We start from the raw sequence: 22,397 nt of genomic DNA, 5'->3' as shown, positions 1-22,397 counted from the left end.
AATTCTGCTGAAGTTTAAAAATGCTTTGGAACTCTTCCATTGTTCCTGGAATTCTTCTGAAGTTTAAAAATGCTACATAACTCTTCCATTGTTCTCCGAATTCCACTGAAGTTTAAAAATGCTTCGGAACTCTTCAATGGTTCTCAAAATTCGCTGACGTTTAAAATTTCTTCGGAACTCTTCCATTGTTCTCGGAATTCCGCTGACGTTTAATAATGCTTCGGAACTCTTCCATTGTTCTCGGAATTCTGCAGACGTTTAAAAATGCTTTGGAACTCTTCCATTGTTCTCAGAATTATGCTGAATTTTAAAAATGCTTCGGAACTCTTCCATTGTTCTTGGAATTCTGCTGACAATTAAAAATGCTTCGGAACTCTTCCATTGTTCCCGGAATTCTTTCGAAGTTTAAAAATGCTTCCGATCTCTTTCATTGTTCATGGAATTCCACTGACGTTTAAAAATGCTTCGGAACTCTTCCATTTTTCTTAGAATTCCGCTGACATTTAATAATGCTTGGGAACTCTTTCATTGTTCTCTGAATTCCGCTGCCGTTTAAAAATGCTTTGGAACTCTTCCATTGTTCTCAGAATTATGCTGAATTTTAAAAATGCTTCGGAACACTTACATTGTTCTCGGAAATCCGCCGGAGTTTAAAAATGCTTCGGAACTCTTCCATTCTTCTCGGAATTCCGCTGATGTTTAAAAATCCTTGGGAACTCTTCCATTGTTCTCGGAATTCTGCTGACATTTAAAAATGCTAAGGAACTCTTCCTTTGTTCTCGGAATTCTGCTGTTGTTTAAAAATGCTTCGGAATTCTTCCATTGTTTTCGGAATTCCGCTGACGTTTTAAAAATGCTTTGGCACTCTTCCATTGTTCTCGGAATTCCGCTGACGTTTAAAAATGCTTCGGAACTCTTCTATTGTTCTTCGAATTCCGCTGATGTTTAATAATGCTTCGGAACACTTCCATTGTTCCCGAAATACCGCTGACATTTAAAAATGCTTCGGAACTCTTCCATTGTTGTGGAAATTCTGCTGATGTTTAAAAATGCTTCGGAACTCTTCCATTGTTCTCGTAATTCTGCTGAAGTTTAAAAATGCTTCGTAACTGTTCCATTGTTCTGGGACTTCCGTTGACGTTTAAAAATACTTCGGAACTCTTCCATTGTTCTCAGAATTCCGCTGGCGTTTAAAAATGCTTCGGAACTCTTCCATTGTTCTTGGAATTCCGCTGGCGTTTTAAAAATACTTCAGAACACTTCCATTGTTCACGGAAATCCGACGAAGTTTTAAAAATGCTTCGCAATTCTTCCACTTTTCCCAGAATTCTGCTGACGTTTAAAAATGCTTCGGAACTCATCCATTGTTATCGGAAATCTGCGAAAGTTTAAAAATGCTTCGGAACTCTTCCATTGTTCACGAAATTCTGCTAAAGTTTAAATTTGCTTCGGAACTCTTCCATTGTTCTCGCAATTGCACTGAAGTTTAAAAATGCTTCGGAACTCTTCCATTGTTCTCGGAATTCTGCAGCCATTTAAAAATGCTTCTCAACTCTTGCATTGTTTTCGGAATTTTCACTGAAGTTTAAAAATGCTTCGGAAGTCTTTTATTGTTCTACAAATTCCGCTGATGTTTAATAATGCTTCGGAACACTTCCATTGTTCTCAGAATTCTGCTGAAGTTTAAAAATTCTTCAGAACTCTTCCATTGTTCTCGGAATTCTGCTGAAGTTTAAAAATGCTTCGGAACTCGTCCATTGTTCTCGGAATTCTGATGATGTTTAAAAATGCTTTGTAACTCTTCCATTGTTTTCGGAATACCGCTGAAGTTTAAAAATGCTTCGGAACTCTTCCATTGTTGTGGAAATTCTGCTGATGTTTAAAAATGCTTCGGAACTCTTCCATTGTTCTCGTAATTCTGCTGAAGTTTAAAAATGCTTCGTAACTATTCCATTGTTCTCGGACTTCCGCTGACGTTTAAAAATACTTCGGAACTCTTCCATTGTTCTCAGAATTCCGCTGGCGTTTAAAAATGCTTCGGAACTCTTCCATTGTTCTTGGAATTCCGCTGGCGTTTTAAAAATTCTTCAGAACACTTCCATTGTTCACGGAAATCCGACGAAGTTTTAAAAATAAAATAAAATAACCTATGGTTTAAAATTCGCGCTAATGGTAGTAGAAGAAGGATACGGGAGAAGGAATGGCTAAAAAGTATTTTTATTGATACAGTTATTTAAAAACAAAAAGAGGGTTAAAATAGACGATATGAGAGGTAGATAAAAAATTAATAAATAAATATGGTTCTGAGTTAAAGGATAAAACAGCTTTCCATAAAGTCTTGGGGTAGTCGATGCTGGGGTAATAAAAAGGTGGACCTAATAAAAGAGGAATCGTATTACAATATGGTAATATGGTGTGGTGTCGTTGTACTAAAATATCGGTTCTAAATAAATATGGTATAAGTGTAAGTTACCTGTTAGGATTAGACTGGGTGTCCTTGTAGTAGCCCTGAGGCCCTTTAGGCGGCGGACTCTAGTGTCAGTAGGAAGCTTCACATATTCTGGATACCTGGGGTGCAAGAGAAGTGCATAAGAACTTGAGAGTAATAGACTAGACGTTATTAGTGGAAATGGTATTTTACCTGCTGTTGGTGAACAACAAGGACAGAGGCGTGCGGTGTTTGTATTTCTTGGACCGAGGTCTGTAGGGAGCCACCTCTGGTGGTGGACTAGTCCGGGATGGATATGATCCTAAGGTCGTAGAAGATATAGGTCGGATACTGCAGGCACTAGGTTCTCAGTAAATACGACAAGATTAGGACTTACCCTAAGGTAGATGTGTTTTATGTGAAGTTGAGTAGTCGTAGTAGTCCTTATAGGAGATGCGACAGGTGGGTCTGGTTATATCCCTGTCTTGGTGAGAAAGGTGCAGCAAGGTGCCACTGGTGGTACTGACGATGTGGCGTCTATGTAGTACCCCTTATCCTGTTTGGGAAATTAATGAAGGGTTAATGTTGGAGGTATAATGGAATTAGTCTGCAATTATGTTGTATACCTTATATCATGTATTGCAGACATAGGAGGACAGGTGCGTCGAGTATTCCAGTGGTACGGAGGGTGCAGCAGGTAGCTCTGGATGAATTTCTGCAGCAATGGTTCTATGGTAGCAGGCTCTGGTCCTGGATACCAATAGGTGCGGTAGGGGGTTCTGACTGGGGGATCAGACAGTCAGGCAGTGGTCAGGAGGTGCTGTCACGATGTAGCAGAAGGCTGTGGTAGCAGGATAAATATAGGGCAGACCGTGTGGTCTATGGGTCTGCCTAGGATATAATGCCGAAAGTTAGGGTATCTATTCCTGTCAGTAGTATGATGACAGGCGGTGGGGGCCGAGGCCCGAGGTTACTTACAGTCTGCAGTCCCGCGGTTATCGATAGGCAATGGAGCCCGGGGCGAGAGCGGAGTCCCGGCCGGTGACCGCCGCAGCTCGCGTGCTTCCGGGTAGGTAGAGCGGGAGAGAGAGAGGGGGGGAGAGAGAGGGAGGAGGCGCGCTTTCGTTGAAAGTGCGCGAGAAGGGCAGAGTGACGCGCTGTCACGTGATCAGCAGCGTGCACTCAGTACGGAGGCCTGAGGGGGCCTGATCAGCTGGGTCAGAGACTTTTCCAACGCGTTTCGACAGCTGCGGCTGTCTTCATCAGGGATAGTCTGGCCCAGTGGGAGGTGTACTTTATATACCTGAGAGTGCTGACGTCATAGTCGCTGTCAATCATTAAAAGCAAACAATTCTATTTCACTGTTGAGTCCCCGTGGTCTTAACGTGTTTAATTTAAAAATCCATTCACTTTCTTTTTTTGACATACTTTTTATAAAGTCACCTTGTCTCCAGTGTTTATGAACTATTTCTATGCCCACCACTTGGATTCCTTGGGTGGATCCTTTGTGTTTTTCTAAAAAGTGCTTGGAGAGAGGGTGGCCTGTGAATTTGTTCTTAATATTCCTTAGATGTTCATTGATTCTGGTGCTCATGGCTCTCTTGGTTCTACCTATGTACATTTTATCGCATGGGCATACTAGTCCATAAATGACTCCCGTGGTGGTACATGTGATGAAATCTGTGATGGGGTATGACTCCTTGTAGTGACTAACTGTTTGTTGTTTAGATGGTTTCAAGGTTTTACATATTTTACATTTTTTACAAGGAAAAAAACCTGTTATTTTTTGTTTAAATGGGGTAACTGTTTGTTTATTGGCAATATTGTGTTTTATGGTGGGAGCTATGATTGACCCCAGGTTCCGTGCTTTTCTGAATATGAATCTTGGTCTGTTAGGCATCTGGTCACCAATTATTTTATCGTCTTTAAGTGTATACCAATGTTTTTGTACGATTCTCCTAAAGATATGGGTGTTAGCGGAGTAGGGAGTGATAATGGGAATGATCATATTGTGATTGGTTGGTCCTGGTTTCTCAGTGTTTTTCTCGGTTAGGAGATTTTGTCTAGGTATTACGGCTATTTTTTCTTTTGTATTTTTTAGGAAATCTGCATTGTATCCTTTTTCCAGGAATTTATTAGTGAGTAATTTTGCTTCATTATTAAAATCTTGATATTCAGAGCAATTTCTGTGGAGGCGCAGATATTGGCTGCGGGGGACATTAAGCAGCCAATTAGGAAGATGACAGCTATCTAGTGGAATATAGCTATTAGCATCAGTGGGTTTATGGTGTGTACGAGTCCGTATAGAGTTATTTTCCACAAAGATATTGAGGTCTAGGAAATTGATAGTAGTGGTGCTAGTGGTTGAAGTGAATTTCAAAAAGAATTCATTATTGTTGAGTTCTTGTATGAATAGATCAAGAGATGTTTGGTCTCCTGACCAGATAAACAATATATCATCTATAAATCTCCGCCATAGGACCAGGTTCGCATGGGGGAGACCTCCCGGGTGGATGGCTAGGGATTCCCACCAGCCAACATAGAGGTTGGCATAGCTGGGTGCGAACCTGGTTCCCATGGCGGTGCCCCACTGCTGGGAGTAGTAGTCCCCCTGATAGAGAAAGTAATTGTGTGTTAGGATGAAAAGCATACAGTCTATAATGAATTGGCTTTGTTCTGGGGGCATCTTTTGGTTGAGAAAGTGGGAAGAGGCTTCGCATCCTTTGGTATGTTGGATGTTCGTATATAATGACGTTATATCCAATGTTCCTAAAATGTAGTGGCTTTCCCATGGAGTATTATTCAGTATACGAATAGCATGTGTGCTGTCTTTTAGATGTGATGGAAGGGTTGGGACTAAGTCCTGTAGGTGATGGTCCACCAGTCTGGAGAGGTTGGATGTCAGGCACTGGATGCCAGAGATGATAGGCCTTCCTGGTGGGTTTATATTATCCTTGTGAATTTTTGGTAGATGATAAAAGGCAGCTAGTCTTGGATGTTGGATGTTCACATATTCAAATTCATTTTTATTTAGGTAACCTTCCCGAAGTCCTTTTATAGTTAGATCTCGTAGTTCTTTTTGGTACTTGCTAGTTGGGTCGGAGGGGAGTATTTGATAGGTTCTATGGTCTCCTAGGAGTCTTAGTGATTCCTTGTGGTAATAGTCTTGGTCAAGAATGACTATGCCCCCACCTTTATCGGCTGGTCTGATTACTATCTCATAGTTTTTTTGTAGTTGTTTCATAGCACGGATCTCTGGTTTAGTAAGGTTATTCTTAAATTTTTGGCATTTTTTGTTGTTAATTTTGCGAATTACCCCAGCATCGACTACCCCAAGACTTTATGGAAAGCTGTTTTATCCTTTAACTCAGAACCATATTTATTTATTAATTTTTTATCTACCTCTCATATCGTCTATTTTAACCCTCTTTTTGTTTTTAAATAACTGTATCAATAAAAATACTTTTTAGCCATTCCTTCTCCCGTATCCTTCTTCTACTACCATTAGCGCGAATTTTAAACCATAGGTTATTTTATTTTATTTTATTTAGTACATCTACTATGGACATTTAGTGGTTTCCTGTCCTAAAAATTCGCTGCCTCTGATAGTAAGTAGCCTATTAGCGCCTCTATTACTAACCCTCTTTACTTCCCCCCGAAACCACCGAACAGGCTGCTAGGCTCAAACCTAGAACTCAAGACAATGGGAGACCTCTGGTATGACAGGAGGGAAAGAATAGAAAACATCCAACTTTTCTTCCATCATACCCAGAAAAAAACTATAAATACCAATCCAGAAACCATAAAATCAATAAAAGATTCACTCAGAACTTTAGAACAATTATTACTAAAAGAAATGAGGGATCTATGGGAAGTCGCCACCCTCGAACACTACCTGGCCTTCAATATTATCCCCTCTGGCCTAGTAGTGACCAAAGCTCTATCGGGAGACATAGGAGATCCAACCACCCTGGAGGAATGGAACTCCATGTTCCATAATTTCTCTACACAAGCTGTTCGGTTCATAATCAACAAAAGGAAAAGACAGCTGATGGAAAATAAAAATAAAATTAACCTACTATTCAATGAAATAAAACCACACCAGAACCACCCTGAAATCCTAAGTCTAACCAACAGCATTAAAAGCAGAATCAATCAGAAGGAACATGACATAGTCGAAAAGAAAAGAGCCAAATTTGGCAGAGACGCAGTCCCCCTCCCTACCCAACACCCTGATAGGGAACCACTAAACTTTTTTGAAACCCTGGATGAGGTAGTCGGAAGCCCGAACAACTCCCTCAATTCCATTGACAGAATCTCTATCCACCCCACTTCGGACATAGAATCCCCCCCTATTCTTAACGAACCAGGTTCAAGCCAGACTAACCCTACCTCACAGGATATCATTACCCCAATTAGCACACACAATAGGTTCTCGCCTCTGCTTACCACTATCGATGAAACTCCACACCAAACTACTTCCCCACCCCTAGCCCATGGACAACCTACCCACATAGAAGCAACCCCTCCCCAAGTGTCTGCAACCTCAGTTTCTAACGTCACCGCCATCGCCACCTCACGTCCACTAATACGAAAACATACCAGCAATGTTGATTTTTTTCGGATGGCCACAAGAAAAAATGCAAAAGAGGCACGAGGGGAGGGAAACTCGCCCAAAAGAAAAAGAACAAACCAAAGGAAATAAATAACCAAACATCCATTTTCAATCTAAGCAAACACAAATTAACTAATAACGAAAATGCATTACTAAAAAAAGGCCTAAAATATGCTCCATCTACACAATTTGATAAATTCCAAGCATATATAGGCATTAAAAAGTTTTTACGACAGCTAGCTATTAAAAAATATTACACCAAAAAGAAAGATATTCCTGAAACATCAGAGCATGGGGAACCACCCAAATTCCAACACACCTCCCTAAAAAATAAATCCAACTTCCACCCTCTTCAAGAATATTCAGAGGCAATCAAGACCTTTGAAAAAAATGTCACAGATGACATTCGCAAAATTAACAACAAAAAATGCCAAAAATTTAAGAATAACCTTACTAAACCAGAGATCCGTGCTATGAAACAACTACAAAAAAACTATGAGATAGTAATCAGACCAGCCGATAAAGGTGGGGGCATAGTCATTCTTGACCAAGACTATTACCACAAGGAATCACTAAGACTCCTAGGAGACCATAGAACCTATCAAATACTCCCCTCCGACCCAACTAGCAAGTACCAAAAAGAACTACGAGATCTAACTATAAAAGGACTTCGGGAAGGTTACCTAAATAAAAATGAATTTGAATATGTGAACATCCAACATCCAAGACTAGCTGCCTTTTATCATCTACCAAAAATTCACAAGGATAATATAAACCCACCAGGAAGGCCTATCATCTCTGGCATCCAGTGCCTGACATCCAACCTCTCCAGACTGGTGGACCATCACCTACAGGACTTAGTCCCAACCCTTCCATCACATCTAAAAGACAGCACACATGCTATTCGTATACTGAATAATACTCCATGGGAAAGCCACTACATTTTAGGAACATTGGATATAACGTCATTATATACGAACATCCAACATACCAAAGGATGCGAAGCCTCTTCCCACTTTCTCAACCAAAAGATGCCCCCAGAACAAAGCCAATTCATTATAGACTGTATGCTTTTCATCCTAACACACAATTACTTTCTCTATCAGGGGGACTACTACTCCCAGCAGTGGGGCACCGCCATGGGAACCAGGTTCGCACCCAGCTATGCCAACCTCTATGTTGGCTGGTGGGAATCCCTAGCCATCCACCCGGGAGGTCTCCCCCATGCGAACCTGGTCCTATGGCGGAGATTTATAGATGATATATTGTTTATCTGGTCAGGAGACCAAACATCTCTTGATCTATTCATACAAGAACTCAACAATAATGAATTCTTTTTGAAATTCACTTCAACCACTAGCACCACTACTATCAATTTCCTAGACCTCAATATCTTTGTGGAAAATAACTCTATACGGACTCGTACACACCATAAACCCACTGATGCTAATAGCTATATTCCACTAGATAGCTGTCATCTTCCTAATTGGCTGCTTAATGTCCCCCGCAGCCAATATCTGCGCCTCCACAGAAATTGCTCTGAATATCAAGATTTTAATAATGAAGCAAAATTACTCACTAATAAATTCCTGGAAAAAGGATACAATGCAGATTTCCTAAAAAATACAAAAGAAAAAATAGCCGTAATACCTAGACAAAATCTCCTAACCGAGAAAAACACTGAGAAACCAGGACCAACCAATCACAATATGATCATTCCCATTATCACTCCCTACTCCGCTAACACCCATATCTTTAGGAGAATCGTACAAAAACATTGGTATACACTTAAAGACGATAAAATAATTGGTGACCAGATGCCTAACAGACCAAGATTCATATTCAGAAAAGCACGGAACCTGGGGTCAATCATAGCTCCCACCATAAAACACAATATTGCCAATAAACAAACAGTTACCCCATTTAAACAAAAAATAACAGGTTTTTTTCCTTGTAAAAAATGTAAAATATGTAAAACCTTGAAACCATCTAAACAACAAACAGTTAGTCACTACAAGGAGTCATACCCCATCACAGATTTCATCACATGTACCACCACGGGAGTCATTTATGGACTAGTATGCCCATGCGATAAAATGTACATAGGTAGAACCAAGAGAGCCATGAGCACCAGAATCAATGAACATCTAAGGAATATTAAGAACAAATTCACAGGCCACCCTCTCTCCAAGCACTTTTTAGAAAAACACAAAGGATCCACCCAAGGAATCCAAGTGGTGGGCATAGAAATAGTTCATAAACACTGGAGACAAGGTGACTTTATAAAAAGTATGTCAAAAAAAGAAAGTGAATGGATTTTTAAATTAAACACGTTAAGACCACGGGGACTCAACAGTGAAATAGAATTGTTTGCTTTTAATGATTGACAGCGACTATGACGTCAGCACTCTCAGGTATATAAAGTACACCTCCCACTGGGCCAGACTATCCCTGATGAAGACAGCCGCAGCTGTCGAAACGCGTTGGAAAAGTCTCTGACCCAGCTGATCAGGCCCCCTCAGGCCTCCGTACTGAGTGCACGCTGCTGATCACGTGACAGCGCGTCACTCTGCCCTTCTCGCGCACTTTCAACGAAAGCGCGCCTCCTCCCTCTCTCTCCCCCCCTCTCTCTCTCCCGCTCTACCTACCCGGAAGCACGCGAGCTGCGGCGGTCACCGGCCGGGACTCCGCTCTCGCCCCGGGCTCCATTGCCTATCGATAACCGCGGGACTGCAGACTGTAAGTAACCTCGGGCCTCGGCCCCCACCGCCTGTCATCATACTACTGACAGGAATAGATACCCTAACTTTCGGCATTATATCCTAGGCAGACCCATAGACCACACGGTCTGCCCTATATTTATCCTGCTACCACAGCCTTCTGCTACATCGTGACAGCACCTCCTGACCACTGCCTGACTGTCTGATCCCCCAGTCAGAACCCCCTACCGCACCTATTGGTATCCAGGACCAGAGCCTGCTACCATAGAACCATTGCTGCAGAAATTCATCCAGAGCTACCTGCTGCACCCTCCGTACCACTGGAATACTCGACGCACCTGTCCTCCTATGTCTGCAATACATGATATAAGGTATACAACATAATTGCAGACTAATTCCATTATACCTCCAACATTAACCCTTCATTAATTTCCCAAACAGGATAAGGGGTACTACATAGACGCCACATCGTCAGTACCACCAGTGGCACCTTGCTGCACCTTTCTCACCAAGACAGGGATATAACCAGACCCACCTGTCGCATCTCCTATAAGGACTACTACGACTACTCAACTTCACATAAAACACATCTACCTTAGGGTAAGTCCTAATCTTGTCGTATTTACTGAGAACCTAGTGCCTGCAGTATCCGACCTATATCTTCTACGACCTTAGGATCATATCCATCCCGGACTAGTCCACCACCAGAGGTGGCTCCCTACAGACCTCGGTCCAAGAAATACAAACACCGCACGCCTCTGTCCTTGTTGTTCACCAACAGCAGGTAAAATACCATTTCCACTAATAACGTCTAGTCTATTACTCTCAAGTTCTTATGCACTTCTCTTGCACCCCAGGTATCCAGAATATGTGAAGCTTCCTACTGACACTAGAGTCCGCCGCCTAAAGGGCCTCAGGGCTACTACAAGGACACCCAGTCTAATCCTAACAGGTAACTTACACTTATACCATATTTATTTAGAACCGATATTTTAGTACAACGACACCACACCATATTACCATATTGTAATACGATTCCTCTTTTATTAGGTCCACCTTTTTATTACCCCAGCATCGACTACCCCAAGACTTTATGGAAAGCTGTTTTATCCTTTAACTCAGAACCATATTTATTTATTAATTTTTTATCTACCTCTCATATCGTCTATTTTAACCCTCTTTTTGTTTTTAAATAACTGTATCAATAAAAATACTTTTTAGCCATTCCTTCTCCCGTATCCTTCTTCTACTACCATTAGCGCGAATTTTAAACCATAGGTTATTTTATTTTATTTTATTTAGTACATCTACTATGGACATTTAGTGGTTTCCTGTCCTAAAAATTCGCTGCCTCTGATAGTAAGTAGCCTATTAGCGCCTCTATTACTAACCCTCTTTACTTCCCCCCGAAGTTTTAAAAATGCTTCGCAATTCTTCCACTTTTCCCAGAATTCTGCTGACGTTTAAAAATGCTTCGGAACTCATCCATTGTTCTCGGAAATCTGCGAAAGTTTAAAAATGCTTCGGAACTCTTCCATTGTTCACGAAATTCTGCTAAAGTTTAAATTTGCTTCGGAACTCTTCCATTGTTCTCGCAATTGCACTGAAGTTTAAAAATGCTTCGGAACTCTTCCATTGTTCTCGGAATTCTGCAGCCATTTAAAAATGCTTCGCAACTCTTGCATTGTTTTCGGAATTTTCACTGAAGTTTAAAAATGCTTCGGAAGTCTTTTATTGTTCTACAAATTCCGCTGATGTTTAATAATGCTTCGGAACACTTCCATTGTTCTCAGAATTCTGCTGAAGTTTAAAAATGCTTCAGAACTCTTCAATTGTTCTCGGAATTCTGCTGAAGTTTAAAAATGCTTCGGAACTCGTCCATTGTTCTCGGAATTCTGATGATGTTTAAAAATGCTTTGGAACTCTTCCATTGTTCACGTAATTCTGCTGAAGTTTAAATTTGCTTCGGAACTCTGCCTTTGTTCTCGGAATTACGCTGACATTTAATAATGCTTCGGAACTCTTCCATTGTTCTCGCAATTCCGCTGAAGTTTAAAAATGCTTCGGAACTCTTCCATTGTTCTCGGTATTCTGCTGATGTTTAAAAATGCTTTGTAACTCTTCCATTGTTTTCGGAATTCCACTGGCATTTAAAAATGCTTCGGAACTCTTCCATTGTTCTTGGAATTCCGCTGGCGTTTTAAAAATACTTCAGAACACTTCCATTGTTCACGGAAATCCGACGAAGTTTTAAAAATGCTTCGCAATTCTTCCACTTTTCCCAGAATTCTGCTGACGTTTAAAAATGCTTCGGAACTCATCCATTGTTCTCGGAAATCTGCGAAAGTTTAAAAATGCTTCGGAACTCTTCCATTGTTCACGAAATTCTGCTAAAGTTTAAATTTGCTTCGGAACTCTTCCATTGTTCTCGCAATTGCACTGAAGTTTAAAAATGCTTCGGAACTCTTCCATTGTTCTCGGAATTCTGCTGCCATTTAAAAATGCTTCGCAACTCTTGCATTGTTTTCGGAATTTTCACTGAAGTTTAAAAATGCTTCGGAAGTCTTTTATTGTTCTACAAATTCCGCTGATGTTTAATAATGCTTCGGAACACTTCCATTGTTCTCAGAATTCTGCTGAAGTTTAAAAATGCTTCAGAACTCTTCCATTGTTCTCGGAATTCTGATGAAGTTTAAAAATGCTTTGGAACTCTTCCATTATTCCCGTAATTCTTCTGAAGTTTAAAAATGCTTCGGAACTATTCCATTGTTCTCGGAATTTCTCAGACGTTTAAAAATTATTCGGAACTATTCCATTGTTCTCGGAATTCCTCTAAAGTTTAAAAATGCTTCGGAACTCTTCCATTGTTCTCGGAATTCTGCTGGCGTTTAAAAATACTTCAGGACACTTCCATTGTTCTCGGAAATCCGGCGAAGTTTAAAAATGCTTCGGAACTCTTCCATTGTTCCTGGAAATCTTCTGAAGTTTAAAAATGCTTTGGAACTCTTCCATTGTTCTCGGAATTCTGCTGACGTTTAAAAATGCTTTGCAACTCTTGTATTGTTTTAGGAATTCTGCTGAATTTTAAAAATGCTTCGGAACTCTTCCATTGTTCTGGAAATTCTGCTGATGTTTAAAAAATGCTTCAGAACTCTTCCATTGTTCTCGGAATTCTGCTGAAGTTTAAAAATGCTTTGGAACTCTTCCATTGTTCCTGGAATTCTTCTGAAGTTTAAAAATGCTACATAACTCTTCCATTGTTCTCCGAATTCCACTGAAGTTTAAAAATGCTTCGGAACTCTTCAATGGTTCTCAAAATTCGCTGACGTTTAAAATTTCTTCGGAACTCTTCCATTGTTCTCGGAATTCCGCTGACGTTTAATAATGCTTCGGAACTCTTCCATTGTTCTCGGAATTCTGCAGACGTTTAAAAATGCTTTGGAACTCTTCCATTGTTCTCAGAATTATGCTGAATTTTAAAAATGCTTCGGAACTCTTCCATTGTTCTTGGAATTCTGCTGACAATTAAAAATGCTTCGGAACTCTTCCATTGTTCCCGGAATTCTTTCGAAGTTTAAAAATGCTTCCGATCTCTTTCATTGTTCATGGAATTCCGCTGACGTTTAAAAATGCTTCGGAACTCTTCCATTTTTCTTAGAATTCCGCTGACATTTAATAATGCTTGGGAACTCTTTCATTGTTCTCTGAATTTTGCTGCCGTTTAAAAATGCTTTGGAACTCTTCCATTGTTCTCAGAATTATGCTGAATTTTAAAAATGCTTCGGAACACTTACATTGTTCTCGGAAATCCGCCGGAGTTTAAAAATGCTTCGGAACTCTTCCATTCTTCTCGGAATTCCGCTGATGTTTAAAAATCCTTGGGAACTCTTCCATTGTTCTCGGAATTCTGCTGACATTTAAAAATGCTAAGGAACTCTTCCTTTGTTCTCGGAATTCTGCTGTTGTTTAAAAATGCTTCGGAATTTTTCCATTGTTTTCGGAATTCCGCTGACGTTTTAAAAATGCTTTGGCACTCTTCCATTGTTCTCGGAATTCCGCTGACGTTTAAAAATGCTTCGGAACTCTTCTATTGTTCTTCGAATTCCGCTGATGTTTAATAATGCTTCGGAACACTTCCATTGTTCCCGAAATACCGCTGACATTTAAAAATGCTTCGGAACTCTTCCATTGTTGTGGAAATTCTGCTGATGTTTAAAAATGCTTCGGAACTCTTCCATTGTTCTCGTAATTCTGCTGAAGTTTAAAAATGCTTCGTAACTGTTCCATTGTTCTGGGACTTCCGTTGACGTTTAAAAATACTTCGGAACTCTTCCATTGTTCTCAGAATTCCGCTGGCGTTTAAAAATGCTTCGGAACTCTTCCATTGTTCTTGGAATTCCGCTGGCGTTTTAAAAATACTTCAGAACACTTCAATTGTTCACGGAAATCCGACGAAGTTTTAAAAATGCTTCGCAATTCTTCCACTTTTCCCAGAATTCTGCTGACGTTTAAAAATGCTTCGGAACTCATCCATTGTTATCGGAAATCTGCGAAAGTTTAAAAATGCTTCGGAACTCTTCCATTGTTCACGAAATTCTGCTAAAGTTTAAATTTGCTTCGGAACTCTTCCATTGTTCTCGCAATTGCACTGAAGTTTAAAAATGCTTCGGAACTCTTCCATTGTTCTCGGAATTCTGCAGCCATTTAAAAATGTTTCTCAACTCTTGCATTGTTTTCGGAATTTTCACTGAAGTTTAAAAATGCTTCGGAAGTCTTTTATTGTTCTACAAATTCCGCTGATGTTTAATAATGCTTCGGAACACTTCCATTGTTCTCAGAATTCTGCTGAAGTTTAAAAATGCTTCAGAACTCTTCCATTGTTCTCGGAATTCTGCTGAAGTTTAAAAATGCTTCGGAACTCGTCCATTGTTCTCGGAATTCTGATGATGTTTAAAAATGCTTTGTAACTCTTCCATTGTTTTCGGAATACCGCTGAAGTTTAAAAATGCTTCGGAACTCTTCCATTATTCTGGAAATTCTGCTGATGTTTAAAAATGCTTCGGAACACTTCCATTGTTCTCGGAATTCTGCTGAAGTTTAAAAATGCTTTGGAATTCTTCCATTGTTCCCGGAAATCTTCTGAAGTTTAAAAATGCTTCGGAACTCTTCCATTGTTCTCAGAATTCCACTGAAGTTTAAAAATGCTTCGGAACTATTCCATTGTTCTTGGAATTCCGCTGACGTTTAAAAATCCTTCGGAACAATTCCATTGTTCTTGGAATTCCGCTGACGTTTAAGAATGCTTCGGAACTCTTCCATTGTTCTCAGAAATCCGCTGACATTTAATAATGCTTCGGAACTCTTTCATTTTTCGTTGAATTCCGCTGTACTTTTAAAAATGCTTTATAACTCTTCCATTGTATTTGGAATTCCGCTGACTTTTAAAAATGCTTCGGAACTCATCCATTGTTCTTGGAATTCCGCTGACATTTAATAATGCTTCGGAACTCTTCCATTGTTCACGAAATTCTGCTAAAGTTTAAATTTGCTTCGGAACTCTTCCATTGTTCTCGCAATTGCACTGAAGTTTAAAAATGCTTCGGAACTCTTCCATTGTTCTCGGAATTCTGCTGCCATTTAAAAATGCTTCGCAACTCTTGCATTGTTTTCGGAATTTTCACTGAAGTTTAAAAATGCTTCGGAAGTCTTTTATTGTTCTACAAATTCCGCTGATGTTTAATAATGCTTCGGAACACTTCCATTGTTCTCAGAATTCTGCTGAAGTTTAAAAATGCTTCAGAACTCTTCCATTGTTCTCGGAATTCTGATGAAGTTTAAAAATGCTTTGGAACTCTTCCATTATTCCCGTAATTCTTCTGAAGTTTAAAAATGCTTCGGAACTATTCCATTGTTCTCGGAATTCCTCTAAAGTTTAAAAATGCTTCGGAACTCTTCCATTGTTCTCGGAATTCTGCTGGCGTTTAAAAATACTTCAGGACACTTCCATTGTTCTCGGAAATCCGGCGAAGTTTAAAAATGCTTCGGAACTCTTCCATTGTTCCTGGAAATCTTCTGAAGTTTAAAAATGCTTTGGAACTCTTCCATTGTTTCTGGAATTCTTCTGAAGTTTAAAAATGCTACGAACTCTTCCATTGTTCTCAGAATTCCACTGAAGTTTAAAAATGCTTTGAATCTCTTCCATTGTTTTCGGAATTCTGCTGACGTTTAAAAATGCTTTGCAACTCTTGTATTGTTTTAGGAATTCTGCTGAATTTTAAAAATGCTTCGGAACTCTTCCATTGTTCTGGAAATTCTGCTGATGTTTAAAAAATGCTTCAGAACTCTTCCATTGTTCTCGGAATTCTGCTGAAGTTTAAAAATGCTTTGGAACTCTTCCATTGTTCCTGGAATTCTTCTGAAGTTTAAAAATGCTACATAACTCTTCCATTGTTCTCCGAATTCCACTGAAGTTTAAAAATGCTTCGGAACTCTTCAATGGTTCTCAAAATTCGCTGACGTTTAAAATTTCTTCGGAACTCTTCCATTGTTCTCGGAATTCCGCTGACGTTTAATAATGCTTCGGAACTCTTCCATTGTTCTCGGAATTCTGCAGACGTTTAAAAATGCTTTGGAACTCTTCCATTGTTCTCAGAATTCCACTGAAGTTTAAAAATGCTTTGAATCTCTTCCATTGTTTTCGGAATTCTGCTGACGTTTAAAAATGCTTTGCAACTCTTGTATTGTTTTAGGAATTCTGCTGAATTTTAAAAATGCTTCGGAACTCTTCCATTGTTCTGGAAATTCTGCTGATGTTTAAAAAATGCTTCAGAACTCTTCCATTGTTCTCGGAATTCTGCTGAAGTTTAAAAATGCTTTGGAACTCTTCCATTGTTCCTGGAATTCTTCTGAAGTTTAAAAATGCTACATAACTCTTCCATTGTTCTCCGAATTCCACTGAAGTTTAAAAATGCTTCGGAACTCTTCAATGGTTCTCAAAATTCGCTGACTTTTAAAATTTCTTCGGAACTCTTCCATTGTTCTCGGAATTCCGCTGACGTTTAATAATGCTTCGGAACTCTTCCATTGTTCTCGGAATTCTGCAGACGTTTAAAAATGCTTTGGAACTCTTCCATTGTTCTCAGAATTATGCTGAATTTTAAAAATGCTTCGGAACTCTTCCATTGTTCTTGGAATTCTGCTGACAATTAAAAATGCTTCGGAACTCTTCCATTGTTCCCGGAATTCTTTCGAAGTTTAAAAATGCTTCCGATCTCTTTCATTGTTCATGGAATTCCGCTGACGTTTAAAAATGCTTCGGAACTCTTCCATTTTTCTTAGAATTCCGCTGACATTTAATAATGCTTGGGAACTCTTTCATTGTTCTCTGAATTTTGCTGCCGTTTAAAAATGCTTTGGAACTCTTCCATTGTTCTCAGAATTATGCTGAATTTTAAAAATGCTTCGGAACACTTACATTGTTCTCGGAAAACCGCCGGAGTTTAAAAATGCTTCGGAACTCTTCCATTCTTCTCGGAATTCCGCTGATGTTTAAAAATCCTTGGGAACTCTTCCATTGTTCTCGGAATTCTGCTGACATTTAAAAATGCTAAGGAACTCTTCCTTTGTTCTCGGAATTCTGCTGTTGTTTAAAAATGCTTCGGAATTTTTCCATTGTTTTCGGAATTCCGCTGACGTTTTAAAAATGCTTTGGCACTCTTCCATTGTTCTCGGAATTCCGCTGACGTTTAAAAATGCTTCGGAACTCTTCTATTGTTCTTCGAATTCCGCTGATGTTTAATAATGCTTCGGAACACTTCCATTGTTCCCGAAATACCGCTGACATTTAAAAATGCTTCGGAACTCTTCCATTGTTGTGGAAATTCTGCTGATGTTTAAAAATGCTTCGGAACTCTTCCATTGTTCTCGTAATTCTGCTGAAGTTTAAAAATGCTTCGTAACTGTTCCATTGTTCTGGGACTTCCGTTGACGTTTAAAAATACTTCGGAACTCTTCCATTGTTCTCAGAATTCCGCTGGCGTTTAAAAATGCTTCGGAACTCTTCCATTGTTCTTGGAATTCCGCTGGCGTTTTAAAAATACTTCAGAACACTTCCATTGTTCACGGAAATCCGACGAAGTTTTAAAAATGCTTCGCAATTCTTCCACTTTTCCCAGAATTCTGCTGACGTTTAAAAATGCTTCGGAACTCATCCATTGTTATCGGAAATCTGCGAAAGTTTAAAAATGCTTCGGAACTCTTCCATTGTTCACGAAATTCTGCTAAAGTTTAAATTTGCTTCGGAACTCTTCCATTGTTCTCGCAATTGCACTGAAGTTTAAAAATGCTTCGGAACTCTTCCATTGTTCTCGGAATTCTGCAGCCATTTAAAAATGTTTCTCAACTCTTGCATTGTTTTCGGAATTTTCACTGAAGTTTAAAAATGCTTCGGAAGTCTTTTATTGTTCTACAAATTCCGCTGATGTTTAATAATGCTTCGGAACACTTCCATTGTTCTCAGAATTCTGCTGAAGTTTAAAAATGCTTCAGAACTCTTCCATTGTTCTCGGAATTCTGCTGAAGTTTAAAAATGCTTCGGAACTCGTCCATTGTTCTCGGAATTCTGATGATGTTTAAAAATGCTTTGTAACTCTTCCATTGTTTTCGGAATACCGCTGAAGTTTAAAAATGCTTCGGAACTCTTCCATTATTCTGGAAATTCTGCTGATGTTTAAAAATGCTTCGGAACACTTCCATTGTTCTCGGAATTCTGCTGAAGTTTAAAAATGCTTTGGAATTCTTCCATTGTTCCCGGAAATCTTCTGAAGTTTAAAAATGCTTCGGAACTCTTCCATTGTTCTCAGAATTCCACTGAAGTTTAAAAATGCTTCGGAACTATTCCATTGTTCTTGGAATTCCGCTGACGTTTAAAAATCCTTCGGAACAATTCCATTGTTCTTGGAATTCCGCTGACGTTTAAAAATGCTTCGGAACTCTTCCATTGTTCTCAGAAATCCGCTGACATTTAATAATGCTTCGGAACTCTTTCATTTTTCGTTGAATTCCGCTGTACTTTTAAAAATGCTTTATAACTCTTCCATTGTATTTGGAATTCCGCTGACTTTTAAAAATGCTTCGGAACTCATCCATTGTTCTTGGAATTCCGCTGACATTTAATAATGCTTCGGAACTCTTCCATTGTTCACGAAATTCTGCTAAAGTTTAAATTTGCTTCGGAACTCTTCCATTGTTCTCGCAATTGCACTGAAGTTTAAAAATGCTTCGGAACTCTTCCATTGTTCTCGGAATTCTGCTGCCATTTAAAAATGCTTCGCAACTCTTGCATTGTTTTCGGAATTTTCACTGAAGTTTAAAAATGCTTCGGAAGTCTTTTATTGTTCTACAAATTCCGCTGATGTTTAATAATGCTTCGGAACACTTCCATTGTTCTCAGAATTCTGCTGAAGTTTAAAAATGCTTCAGAACTCTTCCATTGTTCTCGGAATTCTGATGAAGTTTAAAAATGCTTTGGAACTCTTCCATTATTCCCGTAATTCTTCTGAAGTTTAAAAATGCTTCGGAACTATTCCATTGTTCTCGGAATTTCTCAGACGTTTAAAAATTATTCGGAACTATTCCATTGTTCTCGGAATTCCTCTAAAGTTTAAAAATGCTTCGGAACTCTTCCATTGTTCTCGGAATTCTGCTGGCGTTTAAAAATACTTCAGGACACTTCCATTGTTCTCGGAAATCCGGCGAAGTTTAAAAATGCTTCGGAACTCTTCCATTGTTCCTGGAAATCTTCTGAAGTTTAAAAATGCTTTGGAACTCTTCCATTGTTTCTGGAATTCTTCTGAAGTTTAAAAATGCTACGAACTCTTCCATTGTTCTCAGAATTCCACTGAAGTTTAAAAATGCTTTGAATCTCTTCCATTGTTTTCGGAATTCTGCTGACGTTTAAAAATGCTTTGCAACTCTTGTATTGTTTTAGGAATTCTGCTGAATTTTAAAAATGCTTCGGAACTCTTCCATTGTTCTGGAAATTCTGCTGATGTTTAAAAAATGCTTCAGAACTCTTCCATTGTTCTCGGAATTCTGCTGAAGTTTAAAAATGCTTTGGAACTCTTCCATTGTTCCTGGAATTCTTCTGAAGTTTAAAAATGCTACATAACTCTTCCATTGTTCTCCGAATTCCACTGAAGTTTAAAAATGCTTCGGAACTCTTCAATGGTTCTCAAAATTCGCTGACGTTTAAAATTTCTTCGGAACTCTTCCATTGTTCTCGGAATTCCGCTGACGTTTAATAATGCTTCGGAACTCTTCCATTGTTCTCGGAATTCTGCAGACGTTTAAAAATCCTTTGGAACTCTTCCATTGTTCTCAGAATTCCACTGAAGTTTAAAAATGCTTTGAATCTCTTCCATTGTTTTCGGAATTCTGCTGACGTTTAAAAATGCTTTGCAACTCTTGTATTGTTTTAGGAATTCTGCTGAATTTTAAAAATGCTTCGGAACTCTTCCATTGTTCTGGAAATTCTGCTGATGTTTAAAAAATGCTTCAGAACTCTTCCATTGTTCTCGGAATTCTGCTGAAGTTTAAAAATGCTTTGGAACTCTTCCATTGTTCCTGGAATTCTTCTGAAGTTTAAAAATGCTACATAACTCTTCCATTGTTCTCCGAATTCCACTGAAGTTTAAAAATGCTTCGGAACTCTTCAATGGTTCTCAAAATTCGCTGACGTTTAAAATTTCTTCGGAACTCTTCCATTGTTCTCGGAATTCCGCTGACGTTTAATAATGCTTCGGAACTCTTCCATTGTTCTCGGAATTCTGCAGACGTTTAAAAATGCTTTGGAACTCTTCCATTGTTCTCAGAATTATGCTGAATTTTAAAAATGCTTCGGAACTCTTCCATTGTTCTTGGAATTCTGCTGACAATTAAAAATGCTTCGGAACTCTTCCATTGTTCCCGGAATTCTTTCGAAGTTTAAAAATGCTTCCGATCTCTTTCATTGTTCATGGAATTCCGCTGACGTTTAAAAATGCTTCGGAACTCTTCCATTTTTCTTAGAATTCCGCTGACATTTAATAATGCTTGGGAACTCTTTCATTGTTCTCTGAATTTTGCTGCCGTTTAAAAATGCTTTGGAACTCTTCCATTGTTCTCAGAATTATGCTGAATTTTAAAAATGCTTCGGAACACTTACATTGTTCTCGGAAATCCGCCGGAGTTTAAAAATGCTTCGGAACTCTTCCATTCTTCTCGGAATTCCGCTGATGTTTAAAAATCCTTGGGAACTCTTCCATTGTTCTCGGAATTCTGCTGACATTTAAAAATGCTAAGGAACTCTTCCTTTGTTCTCGGAATTCTGCTGTTGTTTAAAAATGCTTCGGAATTTTTCCATTGTTTTCGGAATTCCGCTGACGTTTTAAAAATGCTTTGGCACTCTTCCATTGTTCTCGGAATTCCGCTGACGTTTAAAAATGCTTCGGAACTCTTCTATTGTTCTTCGAATTCCGCTGATGTTTAATAATGCTTCGGAACACTTCCATTGTTCCCGAAATACCGCTGACATTTAAAAATGCTTCGGAACTCTTCCATTGTTGTGGAAATTCTGCTGATGTTTAAAAATGCTTCGGAACTCTTCCATTGTTCTCGTAATTCTGCTGAAGTTTAAAAATGCTTCGTAACTGTTCCATTGTTCTGGGACTTCCGTTGACGTTTAAAAATACTTCGGAACTCTTCCATTGTTCTCAGAATTCCGCTGGCGTTTAAAAATGCTTCGGAACTCTTCCATTGTTCTTGGAATTCCGCTGGCGTTTTAAAAATACTTCAGAACACTTCCATTGTTCACGGAAATCCGACGAAGTTTTAAAAATGCTTCGCAATTCTTCCACTTTTCCCAGAATTCTGCTGACGTTTAAAAATGCTTCGGAACTCATCCATTGTTATCGGAAATCTGCGAAAGTTTAAAAATGCTTCGGAACTCTTCCATTGTTCACGAAATTCTGCTAAAGTTTAAATTTGCTTCGGAACTCTTCCATTGTTCTCGCAATTGCACTGAAGTTTAAAAATGCTTCGGAACTCTTCCATTGTTCTCGGAATTCTGCAGCCATTTAAAAATGTTTCTCAACTCTTGCATTGTTTTCGGAATTTTCACTGAAGTTTAAAAATGCTTCGGAAGTCTTTTATTGTTCTACAAATTCCGCTGATGTTTAATAATGCTTCGGAACACTTCCATTGTTCTCAGAATTCTGCTGAAGTTTAAAAATGCTTCACAACTCTTCCATTGTTCTCGGAATTCTGCTGAAGTTTAAAAATGCTTCGGAACTCGTCCATTGTTCTCGGAATTCTGATGATGTTTAAAAATGCTTTGTAACTCTTCCATTGTTTTCGGAATACCGCTGAAGTTTAAAAATGCTTCGGAACTCTTCCATTATTCTGGAAATTCTGCTGATGTTTAAAAATGCTTCGGAACACTTCCATTGTTCTCGGAATTCTGCTGAAGTTTAAAAATGCTTTGGAATTCTTCCATTGTTCCCGGAAATCTTCTGAAGTTTAAAAATGCTTCGGAACTCTTCCATTGTTCTCAGAATTCCACTGAAGTTTAAAAATGCTTCGGAACTATTCCATTGTT

Source organism: Phyllobates terribilis, unplaced genomic scaffold (genome assembly GCF_046119375.1).
Source record: "Phyllobates terribilis strain yellow unplaced genomic scaffold, ASM4611937v1 Scaffold_2__4_contigs__length_985480577, whole genome shotgun sequence".
Classification (NCBI taxonomy): Eukaryota; Metazoa; Chordata; class Amphibia; order Anura; family Dendrobatidae; genus Phyllobates; species Phyllobates terribilis.
This window is presented reverse-complemented; position numbering follows the sequence as displayed.